This window comes from Anser anser, assembly GCF_964211835.1.
Source record: "Anser anser genome assembly, chromosome: 3".
Taxonomy (NCBI): domain Eukaryota; kingdom Metazoa; phylum Chordata; class Aves; order Anseriformes; family Anatidae; genus Anser; species Anser anser.
Genome location: NC_139722.1, coordinates 123,194,183 through 123,211,652, shown reverse-complemented (window position 1 = coordinate 123,211,652; position 17,470 = coordinate 123,194,183). Strand labels below are relative to the sequence as shown.

Genomic DNA, 17,470 nt, shown 5'->3' with positions numbered 1-17,470 from the left:
TAGTAATATAGCATCTGGAGCCTAGCTTTGCTTGCTTTCCTCCCTTGCTAGGAGTTTTGGAAAGCATGCATCCTGTAGTCTTCTCGTGGAGGTGGCAAGTTTCTGGAGTTACAATGATAGATGAATACAGTAATTAACAAGTGGCTTAACTGTCTCTTAACCCTTTCCCTTTATGGAGAAGAGATGCTATAAAAACAGAACTGAAATCTCCGGTGTTGTTTAGTTTGTTTATCAAGATTATATATAAAAAAATCAATATCTAATTTTTCTATTACATTTTAGCACTGCATCTTCCTAGCCCTTCAGAATCATATCCTATTGATTCTGTCTTTAATGACTTTGAAATTTTCAGTGATTTGTTTGTGGAGAATACTGTGCCTGATATAGATTTCCCCGTGTTAGTTTAAACGCTGATAGTATATGTGGTGAATTAATGAAATAAAAATAGCTTTGTCAATAAGCAAAAGTGAAGCCACTTCCAACATTTGTTCTGTAACCACTGCTTTCTGCAACTGCTGCCTACACAAAATTAGTTGGTGGGATTAAAGAATATATTCCTCTTTTATCCCATGTTTGAGTACTTGATCACAGAGGCATAGTTTAATCCAAACATCAATAGCACCTCATCAATTCAGTCAGATGCAGCTGTCAAAGTGGACTTTCGGTTTGTTTAGAGCTTCGAGATTTATCCTTTTTTAAGGTCATAGAATATTTTCTTTGATTTTTGATGCTGAAATCTTTCTTAATCTTCTAAACTTGAGAAACATCTGTTAAGATTTAATGGGGTGACTTTTGTCTTAAGATTGGAGTTCATCTTGCAAATCTTTGGTTTTGGAAAATGGGACAAAAGCACAAACATATATTCCTTAACAGTTTTAAGCCCTGCTTGGTCAGCAAGCGATTAAACTAGTTAAAATGGAGCAGCAGGCAGTGCAGTTATATTTAAGCAGTGTTTCCGTGGACTGTGATTTCAATTGTGTTTTGTTTTACATCAGCATTAGCCATTTCCCTCTACCCTAGCACTTAGCTGAGGATCTGAGTGGCAGATCTGTGAGCACTTTCAAATAATGAGGCAGAGTGATGTAACTGAGTGATGCAGAAGCAGAGAGAAATTCAACCTGCATTCTTAAGCTTTGGGGGTTTGGAGCACTTTGGGAGAATGCAGCAGTTAATATGTTTGGAGGTAAATGGCATCTAAAAATATATGCCCCTAAAAACATACAGACAGCTGTCACATCTACTGCCTGAATATATTAGTCATTATCCTCATTAACAGATGCAAAATCATCCCTGTTTTCATAATGTAAGCATTTCATACCAGGTAATTTGTAGTAATTTTTAATGGGGCTAGATTCCTCAGCTCCCATGTGTGTTGGTGTTTTGAAGCAGGATTCAACTGAGAATTGCAGAATCAGGTCCAGACATCCTCCCTGTCCCCTTTTTCACTTTCTGACCTACTACAGCCTGAGATCACCTTTGCTATGAATCTAGCATATGGATTTTTTAAAAAAATATAACATTGCCTCATCAACTTTCTGTAGCCAATAGTCCTGCGTGTTTAATATAACTGATGTGAGGTCTTGTCTTCTGTCTTCTTCACTTCCATTCCAGTGGCAGAACTACCTGGCTGAAAACCACAGGATGTGGCTTTCTGCATATAAACGCTCTTTTCTTTTTTCAGCTTCTAGAGAAGAACATGTTGTTCCATAATTGCAGAGACAGCACTGGCACAACTTGTAAACCTCTGCAAAGTACTGCAGAGCTGCCATTCATAAGTACCAAGAGCTAAGTACGGCATGAAAAGCACGAGGGCCTGCCAAGTTTCTTGCCACTTCCTCCTACTTCTGACAAGGTTTTCAATTAGCAGCTTGTAGAGGCCCAGCCTGTGGTCCTATTTTCATGCAGTATGCATAACTTAATTCCCCAGAAGAGGCTGGGACTGAAGAGGAAAGGAAAATATCCATAGGTTTGTAACTTTATATATTGGAAGAAAACAAACAATTTACTAAAAGTACTGTTTGGAAGGGGGAGAGAAAAAGGAGGGGGGTCACCAGGAAAAGGAAGAAATTACTAGATTGAGTCTTGAAAGTGACGAAATCTCACAGGATCTTATTTTGTTAAAAGGAGCCCTACACTTTTTCTTCCTGTAGTCCTTGTGTGTAAGTCTGGGTGACCTCAAGCAGCAGAATCTTGAGGAATACTTGAGGCACTGTTTCCAAACAGTGCCCTGTATCTACATAAGTGCTCCACATAGCAGATATTCTAATTAACAATTTTATTATGTTTGTTTGTGTCTCCCAGTGTCTCCCTTTAATGCAGTCAGTACTAACAGAAGAACCGTAACCTATTGGGCTAAATCACTGTTTGGCGTAGGTCCTTACGGCAGTCCTGCCTTCAGGTGTCTGATGGCAGAGGAAGTCAGGTGAAAGAAATCGCATGATATGAGTACGAAACATGCTCCTCGAGAAAATGGTGGAAAGAAGTGGGGCTGCTTTATTCTCCTTTTTGTTTTGTTTTTCATGACCCATGATGTTTCTGTGCACAGAGCACGCTGTGGAAACACACCAGCGAGCTGCTAACAGCACAGGTAACGTTAGGGAGGTTCCCAAGGGACAGCAGAAGTCCCGTAGCCAGACTGGGAGGAAAAAAGCCCTCCTGAGTCCTTGGGTTGTAGGAATGTCTCAAAACAGACATCCATCTGTGAGCGCTCATAAAAACTGAGTGCGGGAGCGTGGTCACGGCATGCTGTCTCTGGGGAGCTGCTACTCAGCATGACAGGAGGGGGTCGTTTCCCAAAGCCTGGCGTGGAACCACCACTGGGTTCCTCCGTGTCACACCGGGATGATCCTGGTCCTTTACTAGCCAGTGTATGTAGAAGTACAAAGGCTTGTGGCAGATGCATTTACCTTTCCCTGCCTGTCTCCTTCCCTCTGCTAAGAGCTCCAGTGGGAACAGATAAGCTGATTTACGGCAAATGTATACACAGCTGCGGTGGAAGCCTTGAAGCAAAACTGGAATAACACAGCTATAGCACCGAAAATGCCAAGAAAGATACGATCTGTGAGGACAAGAAGTTACATCTGTGACATGTAGGTGCAGCGGCTGCTGTGAAAATTGGCCTAATTCTCAGTGACGGAGCGACCAAAGCTAGGCCTTCACCCATTGCGCTGGTAGGAGACCCACAAGACGGCTTCACTCGTGCTGAACCGTCTCTATCACTGCATGTATTCTGTGAAGAAACGTGGCCCTGAGGGGAAGGAGTAGGATTCCCACTGACTGACTTTACGGAGCCAACCGCAGTTGGTTTCCTTACACCTCATAGAGATGTTGGAGAGGGAGAACGGGTCCTCCACAGGGCAATGCAGAGCATTCTCCCTAGTCTCCTGCCTGGAGCTGGGCTCTGGGGGAGATTCCTTCCCACAGATACTGCAATGAGGTGCTGAGTGTGTTTTCTGAGGTATGGAAAGTTGTTTCATCATCCTGTGTGCTGGGGAAACATGCCCACACCGCTTACAGAGGGAGGCTTTTGGAGAGGTGCTGCTACAGGGAACAGTACGGCCTGGCGGTAAGTTTGTCAGTGCTTTCCCTGCAGTCCTCTAGTAAAAGGACGAGATGTTGTGAATTTCATACATAAAAGGAAAAGTATCACATTTTCCCCAAATTCTTCAGGAAATTACTCTCATATACAACCCCAGAATTTGGCTGCGTTACAGAGACAGAGTGTCATTTGCATGCCATTACCAGGCTGTAAAAGTCTCATGGTGACTGCCTACTATACATTTGCAATCTTTTGGGATCCTACGAGGGTCACCCCCGAGGTCAGGTTTGTTTAGTCTGTTCCATAACGGTGTAAAGTGGACTTGAATGTGTACTCTGCTCAAATAATACACAATCTGATTGATACTTAAACATCAGTAAGTGTTGTATATATGTTGCAGTTTCTAATGTTCCGGGCAGAGGAGAACCACGTATTTGCTAACAAATTGTTTCTACAAACAACCTGATGTGGCTTTACAAAGTGAATCAAAATAGGGAATGTAATGCATCCTCAAAATTATGATAAGAAAATCTTCATTTTTTTCTTTCCTTGAGAACACTTTTTTTTTTTTTTTTGGAAATCCCCTCTGAGCCCTCCCTGTATTTGGAATTCTTCCTCCTGTTTACTTTTAATTCACTCACCATCCACTCACTGATTGCCTTTCAGTTCAAAAGCCAGGTTCCTTACGTTGCATTGTTCAAAGATGGCTTAATTAAAAATAGATCACATCTTCTGTGTAGTGCTTAATAAGCATTGTACTGATTGGCCTCATAGAGACCTGGATGATATTTCAGCCCTTTGCAGATCTTTCAAAAGGAATAATAAAAAGAAAGGGAGGGGGAAAGAAAGAATGCGAAGTCTTTTTCATCCTTAATATGTCATGATTTAGAAGTCAAGAATTATTACTCAACACAGGCTTAAGAGAATAAAGAGACAGTAGAGAATAAGCCGATATATGAGTGACTTTGCTTTATCTCTTTGTTTTTAGAGTACTGTAAAAATATAATCAGTTATAAAGACCAACCTTACAATATTTTTCTTGGTCTTCTCTTTCAACAAAACTTTCATGATGAAAATGTAAATAAAAAGTGACATAAAGTTATACAGCTCAGCACAAAGCTGGTTGAGGCAAAAGCTTCTTATTGCCATTTTTTATGGCTTCACAGATTCGTTATTAAGTTTTCTCCTTTCTTAATAGTCATGAACACGGGCTCAGAGTTTTCCTCCTCTTTCATCCTTTGCCCATCTCTGGATCAATAACGTGTAGGTGATGCAATGGCTTATTTGATTCTTTTTTGCATTGGAAAGTCTGTTTTGCTTTATTTAAGGAAGAAATCGCTACTAGAGAACTAAAAATAAGAAAAACACTTTCTAGAAATAAGTTGTAGTTCTGGATTAAACCAGGCTGGTGCTGGGGTGGGAAAGAGAAGAATATTTGTCCTTCCGCTCCAATAGCTCCCGAGGAATCCCAACCTCTCACCTTAATTGCTGTGATACAGAAGCAATTACTGGCTCACAGATACCTGTGGATGGGGTTTGTCAGCTCAGAAACAGGGTCAGCAACACCCCTGGCTTGTTTGTTTGCTTTGTTTTAAAAGTAGCAGTACTAGCAGTGCAAAAACAGCTGTGCTACAGCCTAGCAGAGCTACCTGCCAGGCTTTTGGAAGTGTAAAAACACTTCCACACGGAACACCAGAGAAAGCAGTATTTTCCCTGCCATGGGCAGCTAGCAGTAGCTCCCAACAGGAGCCAAGCAAGCATGTTCCTCTGGGTTAGGAGGAAGCCTCTAGTACTTTGCTGTTATGTGCTGCTCCTGGCCTGTCTCAGCTGCCAGGAGCTGCCCTGCAGGGGATAAAAGCCCTCAGGAGCAGCCACTTTCTTTTTCAGGCAGTCTTGGGTGCTGCCTTGTATGCGCCTCTAGCTCAGCCTCATGGATTTAGGCTTGCCTTGGTTTTGATGGAGTAAGTGAACTTTTACCGACGTTGGTGCTCTGTGGCAAATGTTCTTGGTACTGAAGCTGCTGTCTCTAAAGAGAATTCAGGTGTTTCTGGGCTGTGCATTGTCCTGCAGTGTGGTTGTGTTCTCTGGGAGAGACTCCAGGGAGTTAAAAGGTGAGCTGAATTACAGTTCAGGTCTGCCTTGAGAAAATCTAAGGTAGCATGATAGCTTTCTCGTCCGCCTACATGTCACTACTACCTAAAAATTGTCATCTGTGTGTCATCATGTGTGTTATCTTATAGCTCCCTTTTATCCGTCCTAGCTTGTGTAGCTCTGGTTAGCACAGCCTCCACTTGAGAGTCTTTATGTCTGGTTTTTCTTTTCTGTCTCTTTCTGCATGCAGCCCTTTGTAGCCTTTGTTCCTCCTAGGATTTGGTTCAGTTTGGAGAAGTTGGGTTTGACTCGGAGCTGACAAATTCCAACTTTTCAGTAACTTTCAAAAAATCCCCCAACAAAACAAAAACTCCTGCAGAGAGACAACACGAGGAGTCCCCTTGCCAAAACATAATCATGTAGAAAATGCAAAATTGAGATCACCATATAGATTATTTTATAATGTGGTCACATGGGAGCAGAGGGTGGAGGAGCCAGAAACTGAGCAGTCAGTGCTACAAACTCTAGATTGTTGCAATTTGATTCACGTAAGGGAATTGTTAGCTTTTTGGCTGTGGTCTTGCTGTTCTATTTGGAAATGTATGATGTCATTGTACCATGCAAATCACAGCAAAAGGCCGCTTGTATTTATGTTGGCTAAAGGTTTAACCAAGTGTACATGGCGGGCTGAATTTATTGCTACTTTAACTTTGTTTAGTCACAGAAGGGCTTTATTTATGCTGGTAAATTCAAATAGTGGTTAACAGTGACCACACAGCTAAAGAAATGGCAAGAGTCATTATCACTAAATCACTGCATTGCTGAGTTCCCTTAATTAAGGGGGGGCTGAATCCATGGACATTGAATAGAGAATAGGGTGGTAAAAGAGTGATTGATTGGGATATCAGTTGCTTTCCTTAGAAAACTAGATTTCTATATCCTACTCTGGCAAAACAAGAATGAAAATAAAACTCAAGAGTCATCTAAAGTGCTGAATTAATTGAAGGCATATTAAAAAGTTTTATAGGTTCTCTATAAAGTAAAATAAATAGCTAGAAAGTTATATTCTTTATGCAAACATTTTTCATTACAGTACGTGTCGGTCCCTTAGTGAGAGCTCATTAACTTTTTAAAAATTACCTTTAATGGGCTACTCATTATCATCACCATCAAATGCTTCACTTGTCCGACATTCTAGCGTTTAGTGCAGATTAAAGCCCAAATTACCCTCTAGATACAGGGCATATTCAACTATGCAGGAAAAAAAAATCTTTCAGTAAAGTCATGGCTTATAAACAGTGAACATTAGGAATGCTGAAAGCGGCCTTTTTTTAAAGCTCAGAAATGTGTCTCAGAGTGGTAGCTGTGGTTTTGAGCAATAAAAAAAAAAAAAAAAGAAAAGGTTCCTCATTTTCAAGTCCCTCATTGGAAAGATATGTGGCTAAATGTAATTGTGAAACAGCCGGTCTGCAACCTGGTCTCCAGGGCTTGGGCATAGCCTTGTTTGGCTGTTGTTTAGCAAAGAGCCTCGGACAAGTCATTTCTTCCTTTGCCTGAGCTCAGACTTGTTGGTAAGGAGATCTGCGCTGTCAAGGCCTGGAAACCTTTCTATGGAAGCTGCTTTAGGAGATAACTGTTAGGTTGTTACTCATCCTGCAAGAACTCCGCTGGATCTAAAAGCTGCTGTGCACAGGAGCAGAAACAGCAACCAGACTCAAGTTTTGAGCTTGTTTACATTGGCTGAAGCGTCTCGGTTTCAGTGGAAGTGTACTCATTTGCACCAGCAGGGAAATTGGCGTCCACTCTGTTTTTTTTCTAAGGGTGGTGGTTGGGAAGAGTGGAAACTCAAAAGTGTCAATTAAGAATTACAGACGGCCTGGCGTGGTTTGATATACTGGGAGCTGCAGTACTCGTGCGTGCTGCTGTGATGAATAGCAAGGCTCAGCAAGGTTGCTTTAGCAAGGCAGCCCCGAGAGCATTTCTATGAGTATTTGAGGTAAAGCAGCTTTACTTACTCCTCTGAGGAGTAAGACAATATATAAACAAGGCTGAGTCTTCAGCTGGATGAACTCTAACTCTGAGGGAGCCGGCTGATTCATGTTAGCCATGGTTTTGGGCCTCAATTCACCGTTCCCTGGGTTTATTTGTGAGCAAACCAGTGGTTTGCTTGTGTCACCAATGTTCAAAGGTGCTCTTGGGCTGTGGTACCAAGGAGACTATGAAAATGACACCACCCCTATGCACATGAGACAAGGTTTTTAGTTTAAGGAGGCTCTGGTGCCCTGCTATATTCTTCCTGTTCGTGGGGAGACATCCTGAGAGTGCCTTCTCGGTCAGTAAAAAGTTCCTTGAGTTGTTAAAATCTTCCATCTCTGCACCTCTTTGTCTATTTCCTTCAAGAATATCAAAGCAATTGGACTGCAATACACAGTCAAGCTCTTAACTGGGATAAATTCTCCTTGAAGGTGGGATCTGGGTGGAGGTCCAAACTTTAATTCCTTTAAAATAAAGATGTTCTGAAATTGTCTTGTCTAGTCACAATGTTCTTCTTATCCCTTCAGCTGAGAAGATTCTTCAGATATAACCCTCCTGGCGCTGTGTGCCTGATGCAGGAAGTATCTGAGGATGGGTGAAAAGCTGCAGGCATCCTGGCACAGAACTAAATTAGTGAACTGAGCTTCAGAACTGTCTCACATGGTGGAGCTGGATTGTTCCCCAGATATTCCTGAGATGCTGCTGGTAAGGTTCATAAGCTAAGACTATTTAAAGCTTGTGCCAAAGAATGATGTGTAGGGCCCTGTTAGTGCTCATATGTTAAAGTCTAAATAAATACAGGTAGCTCTTCTGGCATCCAGATTCAGGTGCTCTTTAAAAAAATAAAATCAAATGAAAGCTGTTCAGTCAGGTGTGCTGATGTGGTGTCTTCCTCTCTAGAGGTGGCTTGCAGGAAACCTGAGGGATGACCTAGACCTACTCCAGGTGTACCTCTGTGGTAGCTACCAAAGCAGAGTCAAATACATTTCTTTGAAATAAACAGATGATTTTTTTTTTTTTTACATGTGGTGTAAGTTTGCCAAATGATTATTCTGCCTTCAGTGTCAGAATGCTTCTTTGTGGCCTTTGTAAAGAACATAAGACTACAAATCTGAGTCATAAAATGAGGTGCTGAGGGTTAGGCAGGACAGAGATGCTTATTTTGTAGCCTGTAGCAGTGGTATCACTGGGAACTTTGACTTCAGCTGAGTCAGACTTGGTCTTACACAGCATGAGTCAGCCCAGCCTCATATAAAAATTATGAGCCTGCCAAGAAAGGCCTTTTTTTTCCGCCCCCCCCCACCCCAGCAGAAAACAGTAGAGAGCCTGGTGTGGGGGCTTTCTGTCTGATTTGTGTCAAGCTGCATAAACTTTCTGGGGTGGTCTGGTTTCCAGGCAGGTTACCTTGCAAGAAAACATCTCCCTATTTTGTTCCCCAAAATATTGTAGACCTTCCTGTAACTGGTAACTCTTCATAGCTTCTGATGCATACTATTTTAATGCTAGGATTAGTCCCAAAGAATAATTTGTATAGTTCCCTATCCTTTTTGATCAGCAAAAGGAATGGTTCAGGCCTGTCGAGCTTATTTGGTTCCCCTACTGAATTTGTGAAGGAAAAAGGTTTCAGGTTGGACATGTAGTTTCCTGGGGAGGTTTTCTCAGGACACTTAACACTTCCTGCAATTTAATTCCTGAGTGAGTTGATCCTAGTCACTTTGCATAGGAAATTTCTCTATAACAGATTCTGTTAACCTTCAATGACGGCATAGGAAACCAGGCCTAAAAAGCTTAAATATAGGAGCTTTCAAGTTGTATTTTGTGACTTCTCTTGCCTTATTTTATCAAGAATAGTACTGCTGTATCTCAGTATCAGGAGCACTGAGATAAACACTGATTTTGAAATGTTTAGGCTGAGATTCATCTCACTTAATGTGGACATTTCCAGTTTCCACCGTTGTGCTTGTCACCTATTGCCTTGCACGTTCTCTAAGAGAAAACAGATGCCATTGGAGCATGATTTAAATGACTTACTTTGGATGTACACTTGAACTGGATCTAGGGCATTATTTGACTCTACTGAGCAGATTTCCTAACAGGACTGTGGTGACTAACCCTGGTGGAGACAGGCATTCAGTGAGATGTGTATTGCCCACTGATTGTACCTCTGAGCCCAGGGTGGCAGGAGGTCAAGCTAGGACATGTGGTCTGCATGGGTAAAAGCCTTATTTCCATCAAGTCAATGTAAAGGCAAACAAAGCTTTGTATTTGTGTGGAGGTGGACAGGATGTTTTGTCTTGTTAGCCCTTGAAATGCCAGTTGCTAAAAGTTGCCCTGTAGGCTGGGCAAGGGCACAGGCAGTCCTACAAGGTCTGAACTGCACTGCTGAATTGTCAAGTTGTTTTTACAGCAAACTTTCAGTTGACTGTGGATGACTAACGAGCTCTCCCCTCCTCATCTCCCTGTCACAGCTCTGTTCTGTGCTTTCATTGCCTCTTCTGTTTCTGCAATGGTCTTGACCCTAAAAAAAAAATTGTTAGAGAAGAGAGATCTAACCAGCTGGCATTGCTGGTGCAGAGGTGTGATCTACTGTTATTCAAATAGCCAAAATGAAAAAAAAAAACCAAATCAGTAGGACCAGACACAGGAGCACAGGTTGTGGCCTCTGAAAGCTCTCAAATGCACATGCGTGTTGGAACTGGAGAACGTGTGGAAACCACCCAGAAATGCTTTGCATGCTATGTGCCACATTTGGAAGTTGTAGGACAGTGCATGTCTAGTCGATATGTACTTTGCATACAATCACATGCACTTGGCCTATAAGTTGTCTTGTATTGTTTAGTGTGTCAAAGACTTGATTTATATTCTTGTTATTGGGTTCATTAGCTGGGCATGATAAATATTTTTGACATTTCAAGTCCTCTACTGTTATTTAACCTCCATCTTTAGCAGTTCCTGCCACTTTGAGGACATCCTGCTGCTTGTAAGGGAGTAGGCTTGGCACACCTCTGCACCATGCAGTGCAGCATCATGTGTGAGACCTCTTTACTACTACCCCTAAAGGAACCGTTTTCCAGGTAATCACAGTGCCCTGCATTGACTGGAGGTCCTAGAAGCAAAGTAGCCTTGTTGGCACACCCCCTAATGAGGCTGTGCAGGCTAATTAAATGTCCTCATTTGGTGTGTGCTGGATGCATTGTGGAAGCCACAGTCAGAAGCATAAACTGATGGTGTGTAATTGAGGTAAGGGGTTATGAAGAATACCTCTGGGACTAACTTAACAGAAACTGTTGTCTGTATGTGTGTTGTTCATCTTGGATATTGCTGATTTTTAGCTTTTTGGATTTCATTAGTTTTCATCTGCTCCTTTCTATTTCCTAACAGGACAGATTTTTCATCCAAATGGTAATATTGTTGATATCTTTGAACCAAATAAAAATTCTTTTTTTGGTCTGATTTTTTTCCCACCATCTGCCTGAGCTTCTGCAGTGCCTGGATGCAGCTAAAAATTGTTCTTTTGTGACCTAGGGTTCCTGTTGATTTGACGTGTCCCTCTGAATTGGCAAATATATCATGGAAGCAATAAAACTAGCTTATGGTAAACAGCAGGGAAGGCTGTTCATAACTGATTGCTGAAATCTTGAGCAGGAATGGGACTTCCTGGTCCGTCCTGCAGTTTGCAGTCAAAGCAGCTACAGGGATGAAATACCTACTCTGTGGTAATGTCATGGTGGTCAGTGATCCTGAAAACACAGTGCAAGAACAGCCCTTCTAGAGCGTGTCTACTCAACTAGCATCAAACTGTCTCACTCGGATGCCAGCAGAGGAGAGCCACAACAGCTTGGCAGCCTGAGCTCCTCAGCAGGATTTTTGCAGGCCATATTGTTCCTACCTGGGCAGAGCTTGGGCTCCTGAGTTGAGCTGCTTTTGAGGTTAAATCAGGTAGACCTACCTCGGCTGCAATAACTAGAGTGTAGAAATACATCCGAAACTTCTGGAATTATCTTACTGTTGACAAACATCTAGCGATTCCTCCTGAGTTCTCCCACCTATCTTTTGTACCCACTGTGCCACCCACATGCCAATTGTGGCAACGGGTGTCACACTTGGGGTGCCCCAATGTTGGTATGTGAGGGAAGAGCTGACGGGGGAGCTCCCATTTCTTGTTACCCTGCCTTGTTTTAGCTACAAGTGATAATGTCATCAAGAACAGTAAGCAGAGCTCTGAAGCATTCTTCAGTCACTGCTTCCTTCCAGGCAAGTGCTTATTTGGTAACATGTTGACCAGCTGGGTCATTTTTGAAAAGCAGCCCCACGTGTAATTTTTATCATACTTGTACATTCTCTCGCTGCTGCATCTTTGCTGTGCTTGGAAATGAAGACAGTGTAATTACTTAACAATTATCTTGTCAGCTTGTGGCAGAATGTGAAATTTGGATTTGGGTAGGGAATGAGAGTGAATTTAAACGCCGGGGTCTTGTGATGCAGCATTTAATTTCCATGCTAATTTTGGGGATGGGTAATGAGGTAGATGTGTGTGGCTGAGCCAAATGACCCAGGGTGCCCTCGTGGGCATCGGAGGAAGGGGGTTTTGTGTGGCTCTCCAGAACACAGGGGACTAGCTGGCCATGTAAAACCTCCATTTATCTAGGTGTGCGGCAGGAGTGGGGGCAGACGTCCTGCACTTCATTGCCAGGTGCTTACCTGCTGCTAGGAACGAAGCTGACACTGCAGGCATTTTCAGGTAGTTGACAGCCATGGGAGGCAGGGTGGGAGCAGTCATGGGAGGCAGGGTGGGAGCAGGTGTCGGCCTGATGGAGGAAGAGGCAACCTTTTCCATAGGGCCACAGATGCAGCGTGCCTCTAAGCATGTGCTCAGACTGTCCAGCCATCTTCTCTGTTGTTCCTGGTTACTTTTTAATGTGAACGGAGGACAGCAGTATGCTAAGACCGGTTTCCATTCTCTAGCAATTCCTTTTGGGTTCTTTTACCCACCTGCATAAATGCCTGCTGGAGGCTCCCTTGGGCAGGGAAATGCTGGCTGAGAAATGATCACCTTGTAGACAGCCATGTTAAACTGGCAAGAACACACTTGGAGAAGAAGCACTGTCCACAGGGTTTAAACCTCAGCAACATGGTGTTGTCATCTGTGATTCAGAATATGCTTTGGGGCAAGCCTTTGGTGCTGTTTCATGGGGGTAGGTATTCTCCTGTCTGTTGGGAAACACTCAGCCCTTGCCTGATGGCAATGGCTCTTTGAGTGTGACAGCCAAACAGTATTTTTTCAACCACTTTTGACACAAATTCCAGCTGTTCTGCACTGGCAAAACACAGCCAAAGACGTTTATTTTTCACTCTGATCAGGTTACAGCTTTTTACCCCCTTCTTGCTTAGTTGGAGAGACACCGTAGCAAGTTCAGCGGTCAACACAAGTGTCTTGCAGCTGGCAGACTGGTGGGCCCTAATCTGGTGTCAATGCACTTGGAGTTTTCAGGACAAAATGCTGTTTCTGTCAATGCAACTCCATTAACACTTCGGCATTTTAAGGCCTAAACCTCCTGCCTGTAGGAGGTAATGTGGGATTTCAGAGGTTAGAAAGTGTCGTATTATGGGCCGTGAGTGGTTTGCATTTCAGCGTCAGCTGAAAGTTCAGATGCATCTGGGCAGAACCATGCAGTAAATGGGCCAGGCTTCTGAATGCAGACCAGGCTGCCTGTTGCAAAGGAATTACTATTCTGGTGCAGGCAGTTACCTTGCACTGCTGAATGCTTTGCGTGGCTGGAGTGGTACAGCAGTAGTCCAGGAGGTACTGGGATGCATTTGAGAAGCCCAAGTCCTTTGTTTTCCCATGCAGTGTGATGAATATTGCATTAAACCAACACGTTACATTGTTGCTTAGGGGTGCCTGATTCTTCAGCATTGAGCATGTTCTTGAGGCCTTATGGCTCCACCTCTTACACTGCTGTGAGTACTGTGAACGTTTGCAGGGCTTTCTGAAGCCTTTGATAGATTAACCTGTGGTGAAAGCAAGGAAAATTGAAACTGGGGAAGGAGGGAGGAAAGGTGTTTACTTAATATTCAATTGCTTGTTTTCTTCCTTCTCATTATCCAGAACAACGATTAGAAGTTTGTGTTAATTGCCAGTTTGTGTCAACTTAAGCAAAAATTCCCCCAATGGAGGCTGTCTCGCTGGCAACAAAAAATTGGGCCCAGGACAGCGGTCTGTGGAGAACACAGGCCTGGCATTCCGGGGGTTGGAATAACATGGGTGATTGAGGCTCAGCAAGGAGCCTTGATCGTGGCATTGAGAGCCTGGGGTGTACATGGCATGTCTGTGAGTCTTGGTGGTGGGTGAGTAGGTATGAACAACGTGTAAACAAGTGTGAAACAGTTCAAGGCTACCTGTGCAAGGCCCAGAGGGATGGGAAGACAAATAGGAAATGAGATGTGTCTGGTGGCTTCGAGCTTTGGCTATATACACAAGTGAAATCCAAGAAAACTTGCCCTCACGTGAACACACTGGGTACTTGTGTGTACAGCTAAGCATTCATGCACAAGTAAATTGGGAGCTCGCAAAAATTGATCACGTACTTATGTATAGACTGATTGGGCACTCAAGTGTGAATTAGTTGTGAATGCATGCATGAACTAATTGGGTGGTCATGCATGAGCTAACTGGGCAGCTGCCTATGGATTAACTGAGTGCTCGAGTGGAAATGGCTGCCCACTCAAGCAAGAACTGGATGTGCATGCATGAAGGCAGTTTATCCTGCAATTTGTTCAATAGTCTTCCCCTTCCCTCTGTAAATCATTTGATAGTAATAATTCATATAGCACTGATGGGTACGTATACTCTCTAAAATTCTGTTCATTGCTTTGTGAACCATATTACAGGAGCTAACATCAAAGTCAGAAGACTTTACTCATCACAAATTCCACCCTTTGCCTCTGTAGACCAGACTATACAGAGGTTAATATAACAATGTACATGTGCACTTACTAAAATTCGACCCTAGCCTCCTGAGAACCAGATTGGTCTTTATCATCACAGCCCAAACTTTTCTCTATTACAAGCTCTACCCCTTGCCAATGCAAATGAGGTTGTTGGGGTCAATCTTATCATAGTCTGAATGTGTTCTTCACAAACTCCAGCCCTCACACACATGGATCAGACTCCAGGGGGTTAATATAACAATCTGAAGTTTTTATGAACTTCACTTCTTGTTCCTACAACGCATGTAACCAAGAAGTCACAACAGTTTGGATATACATACATTATACACTCTACCCATTGCCCCTGTGGACTACGGGGTTAACATAATAATCTGTGCACTTATTACAAATTTTGTAACTTGTTCCCACAAAACACAAAATCAAGAATACAGCAGATTTTTTTTTCAGTTGTTTTCTATGCACTGGCATACAAAGCAGGTGACGAAGATAGTACAAGCAAAGATTAAGATTCGTGAGTTAAACTGGCTGTAGGGCATTGTCCAGACCTAAAGTGGTTGCCAAACAGTGTTTTCTTGCTAAAATATGGGCACGTCCCCACTTGAGTAGCAAAATGGTGCACCAAATAGCTCTTCTGTGATTCTGTGAGATCATGTGTCAGACTGGTAGGTGCTCATGCGTGAATTAACTGATCACATGTGATATGTTTGTGCAGTCATGCATGAGTTAATGGGGCATCTTGAGTCATGGGGCATCTTGAGTCAAGTGGATGTGCATGTGAAAGCCAGTTGGGTTCTCAAGCATGAATTAATTGTGCACCCATGCAAGAATTAATTGGATAATCAAGTGTAAATTAGCAGGACACTCATGCATGAACTAACTGGGCAATCATGCATGAACTATTTAGGTGGTTTGGCAGGAATTAACTTGGCACTTGGATGTGAATTAAATGTGCACCCATGTGTGAATTCAGTGGGCACTCCCGGGTGAACGGATTGGGCCCTCATGCATGAACTGGCAGGGTGCTCAGGGATGAATTATCTGTATGCACATGCGTGACCTAATTTAGCATTCATGCACGTACTTATTGGGTGCTCATGCATGAGTTTGTTGGACATTTGAGCCTGACCTAGTTGGGCATCCCTACGTGAGCTTGTTTGGCACTCATGCGTGAATGCAGTCAGCTCTGCATTTTATGCCCTCAGGGACGTAATATGTATGTATTCAGGCTGTTATAATATTAACCCCTACAGTTTGATCTACGGGGATGAGAACTGAAGTTTGTGAAGAGTACATGTATTCAGGATGTGATAAGGTCGACTGCAGTAATCTGGTTCATATGGGCAAGGGGTGGAACTTATGGTGGATAAAAGTTCAGACTTTCCTGATGATAACCCCTGTAATCTGGTTCTCAGGGGGCAGAGGTGGAGTTCTAGTAAGTGAATGTGCATGCTGTGACAATATTAACCCCTGTGTAGTATGGACTACAAGGGCAAAGGGGGGAGTTTGTGATAGGTAGGATCATCTGACCAATGTTAATTCCTATAATGTGTTTTGTAAGAAAGGAATGAATTTTTAGCAAGTCTACATACTGCTACTATTTTAGCTCCCTACTGTCTGGTCTGCAGGGAAGAAGCATGAAGTTTGTAATGGGCGTATATTAAGATTGCAAGGATGTTGAAGATAAAGTTTGTAATGTATTTATGTTGAAACAGTTCTTAAGTGTTTTGCAGAGGTGAGAAGAATTTATCGGGCATAAATTGCAGGATTTATTGCATTTATGCATGGGCAGGTGTTTGCTTCACGCATGAGTGCCCATTTAGTCTCTGCTTGGGTGCCTGATCCATACAGGCATGGGATGGGTGTCCAATTAGTTCATGCATGATCACCCAATTACTTCACGCATGGGTGCTCAATTAGTTCATGCTTTATTGCTCAAATAGTTCACGCATGAGCGCCCAATTAGTTCATGCTTGAGAGCCCAATCAATTCATGCTTGAGAGCCCAATTACTTCTGGATGAGCACCCAATTTACTTGTGCACGAATGCTCAATTAGTGCATGCACGAGCACCCGATGAGTGTGCACCCCGAGTGCCCTGTGAGCTCACACGAGTGCCGAGCTGAGCATACGTGGCAGGAGTGGTGGCAGGGCAGGCGGCGGCCACCAACTGCCCTGTGCGGGTGGCAGCTGGCTCTGAAGTTGATATAACCACTGCTGGCCTCCCAAAATGCCAGGGCAGACAGTGTGAGGAGACAAGTGGGGAGATGCCAGAGGAGATGTGCGGACAGGAAGGTGGCAGAGAGGATGTGTGGCTGCAGATGTGCTTCTGGAAGAGGCTGCTCTGGTGAGACACATGAAGCAGCAGCAGATGCAGGCTGTGATGTACACAGCCCCAGCCCCTTGGGTCGCTCAGCGCATCACCAGAGGGATTGAGGTGGACTCTGCGTAACCTGGGGTGCAAACAGGAAAAGCTGACACTAGGAAGGGGTATTTGGTTTAAGCTGAGCCTTGGAAAGGGGAAGAGGAAGTAGTTTTGTAAGTTACTGTCAATTAACACAAACTTCTAATGCTGGTTTGCATATCAAGAAAGAAGAAAACAGGCAATTTAACTCTTAAGTACAAAATTCTCCAGTGGAGGCAGTTTTGTGGAAGGGGTCTGGGAAGAGGTGAGGTGGATTCTGCTTCAAGTCCCTGCCCCAGCGGCCCGAAGCCTGGGCTGTCTCCACGTGAGTGATCCAGGAGCACTGACCCTGAAGGCACGGTGGGGCTGGGAGAACCTGGGAGAACTGCGTGTTGCTGAGCTGTGGGGTGCAGAGGGGCTAACTGTGTTCCCCAAACAGGTCTGAGAGAGCCCAGC

At 43.5% G+C, this 17,470-nt stretch overlaps 1 protein-coding gene across 1 annotated transcript in view; it reads left to right on the top strand.

Moving 5' to 3' along the window:
* The first annotated feature begins 8,211 nt into the window (after positions 1 to 8,211).
* The window catches only part of MEIS1 (Meis homeobox 1), a 435,557-nt gene continuing 426,298 nt past the window's right edge, over positions 8,212 to 17,470 (top strand). Inside the window, exon 1 of the mRNA XM_083828210.1 lies at positions 8,212 to 8,368. The gene's annotated coding sequence lies outside the window, so the exon portion shown is untranslated. The remainder of the gene's footprint in view (positions 8,369 to 17,470) is intronic.